The 3,324-nt window shown below is 40.2% G+C and overlaps 1 long non-coding RNA gene across 1 annotated transcript; it reads left to right on the plus strand.

The window, feature by feature from the left end:
- The first annotated feature begins 6 nt into the window (after positions 1 to 6).
- LOC119472579 lies at positions 7 to 3,324 on the plus strand. The gene is made up of 2 exons (XR_005201726.1): positions 7 to 468; positions 2,267 to 3,324. It is a non-coding gene; the product is annotated as an uncharacterized LOC119472579 (long non-coding RNA).

A 3,324-nucleotide genomic window follows, 5' to 3' on the forward strand; every position in this document is an offset into this window, starting at 1 on the left:
GTGGAGCCCTTAAAGGCTGAGCTGGCGGAGCTGGAGCAGCTGATCAAAGACCAGCAGGACAAGATCTGCGCAGTGAAGGCCAACATTCTCAGGAATGAGGAGAAAATCCAGAAAATGGTGTATAGTATCAATTCGACCTCGCGAAGGTGAACACTCAAAAGTTTCAGAGATGAAAAGTCACCCCAGTTTAAAAGCAAAAAGGAAGACAGAAAATCGTTACTCTTTAAGTTCCAGTTTGCTAAGAAAATGAACAGTTTACAATGTTATTATCCAGCTAATTTTCAGAGCTTTAAAACTGTAAGCATGTTAAGTGTATTAAAAACAAACATGTTTTCTTACCTCCTTCCAGATGAAATACTGGCTAGTTATAAATAGCGCTTCCAAACACCTCTGAAAAGTTTTTCTGAAAGCCTGTTCTTTGTGTTTCTGCTTCATCCTGTTTAGCTCTGTACCAGAACTCTCTAGCAGGTAAGTGGTGTTGGCATACCAAGGGAACAGTGGTCCTTTATTTTGATTTAGTGGAAAGACTTTCAGAGGTCACTGCCGAATGAAGGATGACTGTGTACTTTCCGATAGGCACTTTATAAGTAGAATGAGGCCTGAAAATGAATACATTATATTTTAAATTTCCATTCGAAAGGGCTAATCTCAGCCTGTCTCCATATAAGGTACGAATCAACTGGATTGCTTTTGTTTTTTGACCTCTTTTGTAATTGCATGTACTTCTCTATGTAATTTTCTCCTTGATCTCTATTATCTTTTGCTTATGTTTCTAGTCCTCAAAGTTCATAAATTTACAAAGGGGATTTCAGTGTGGCTGTTGTGGACATTATCTGGAAATTGTCATGGGCCACATCCTCGCTTCCTTCAGCATCTTACCCTGGTGGTCCTTGGACAGGCCAGCACAGCTCCTTGGAGTCCTTGTCCTCCTCAAGAGGGGCTTGCTCTGCGAGGCGTTGGCATCATGCCTTTTCCTTTGCATATGTGCACACCCGAGAGACGGAAGCTTAGAAAAACTACATAAGGAAGACGTGAAAGGATGCACTGATTTACAACATTTTTTTGATGTTAGCCATTTTTTTTTGAAATTGTTTTTTAAATCAAAGGTTTTATAAAAAAAACATGGTTTATAGTTTTTCACTTACAGAGACTATTGTAAATACTCAGCAGAGTCTTGAGTTATTGTATAAAGCATTTCACTGTGTGTGAAGACATACTTAGAGATCTTAAGGTCTGGATCCTAATACTTTTATTTCTTGATAGTGTGTTTATTATGTAAACTAAGGAGTGCCATTTAAATTGTGAGAATTGCTTGGTTTTGTTTCTTTTTTATTGAGACAGAGTCTCATTCTGTTGCCCAGGCTGGAGTACAGTGGTGCCATCTCGGTTCACTGCAACCACCGCCTCCCGGTTCAAGCGATTCTCCTGCCTCAGCCTCTTGAGTAGCAGGGACTACAGGCGCACGCCACCACACCTGGCTAATTTTTGTATTTTTAGTAGAGACGGGGTTTCACCATGTTGGCCAGGATGGTCTCGACCTCCTGACCTTGTGATCCACCCACCTCGGCCTCCCAAAGTGCTGGGATCACAGGCGTGCGCCACTGCACCTGGCCAGGTTTTGTTTCTTTAAGGATTAGCACAAATGGCACGGTTTGGTTTTTCTTCATACAGTTTCCAAAATGAATTCCGCACTAAGGTAATTTTGTGATTTTCTGAGCTGAGTAAGCTCAGGAGCAGGTTATTAAGATCTGCCATTCTGAAATGTTGGTTTTCTTCTTCCTACAGTGCACCATAAAATTCTGTTTGATCAGATTATACTAAATACATTTTGGGGGAGCGGAGAGACATTAGTTAAGTAGTCCTTCATGTATTTATAATCTCTTTTCTACTGAATCAGATGACTTAGCCGTGAGCCTGAATGGCCCCTGCCTCACTTCAAGTTAAGATGTCCACCTTTTATGAATTTGTATATATAAATAGAATTTGGGGGTTGCAAAAAATTGCATACATTGTATGTAAGTAAAATTTTTTATGAAGTAGTCTGTCAAATTGTATCATAACGTTTATTTTTCTTTTATACATAAATCATTAAAAAAATCACATATTTTTTCCATAAGTGTATGGATTGTGCAGTTCAATTCACACATGGAAAAATCATAAGCATTTGGATTTTTTATTTTCAAATGTGCGCACTTGGTTTTTCTTGTGAGGAAAGTGCAGGGAAATAGACTTTTCATTCATATTGTGACACTTTATCTCTTTTCAGTACGAATTGAAGTCTTACAAGACAGGTAAGCATTTGGCAGAGATTGTAAGATCATTTGTGAAGTTTTAGAAGGTCTCTACGTGTGATTGTTACTGAATCTTATTGTAGACACTAGATCCTGATCTTATTTAATTTGAGAAATTTAATTTTTCTCTTATTTTGAGAAAATACACAAATGGGATTATTTTTCTATACTTTGGTTTGTAAGTTTTCAGGAAGTAGTGGAGTCATACTTCAGGAATTTAAATTTAAAAGTTGAGCTGATGGTAATTTATATTCAAAGGAAATGCATAATAAACCTTTGGAAGAAATAGTTCAAGACTAAAATGCAGCTTTCTACTTTTATATTCATCCTTATTTTTCTTTTTAATAATCAACTTTAAAAAACTGAAATCTATCAAGCAAAATGCTGTCATTTGGTGACACAAAGTGCTACTTAGGATTTGGGCAATGTGGAATTGTATTCAATGTATTGACAAGTGCCCCCGAACTATTCTGGCACTGCTCTTCTGAGCTGCCCTGGACCGAAGGGTGTATCTTCTGTTGGTCGATGTGCCCCGTGTCGTGGCATGTGAATATGAGAAAAAATGGCCAGGGCCTCTGACCAGCTTTTGGATCAGTAGCCAGTGCGTGAGGCAGCAGCAAGCAGGACCAGCAGCCTGTTTGGGCTTCCGTAGGAATCCGCTTCAGAAGGAGGCCACGCCCAAGCAGGATCACGGCTCAGCATGTCACCATCAGAAGGCACTCAACACCCAGGCCTGGACTTGGCTCCCTGCTCTGGGCTCCTCTTTCCACACCCAAAAGTGCAGAGAGTAAATAACCTGGTTCATGGCACCTCTAAGGAGACCACTGGGGGCTCCTCTGAGGGGCTCCCCGGCAAAGACGAATGTAGCAAAGCAGAAGTGAGAAATGTAAGTCAAGCATGAGCCAGCCTGAGTTGGAGGGGAAGGAACAGCTGTTCTCAGCTATCGCAAATGCAACTGCTTGCGGCATTTGGGCTCTGAGTCTAACTCTAGCCTATGAGACACTTTATTAATAAAAACGCTTTCTATTTTTCT

This window comes from Cebus imitator, unplaced genomic scaffold (genome assembly GCF_001604975.1).
Source record: "Cebus imitator isolate Cc_AM_T3 unplaced genomic scaffold, Cebus_imitator-1.0 Scaffold106, whole genome shotgun sequence".
Lineage (NCBI taxonomy): Eukaryota > Metazoa > Chordata > Mammalia > Primates > Cebidae > Cebus > Cebus imitator.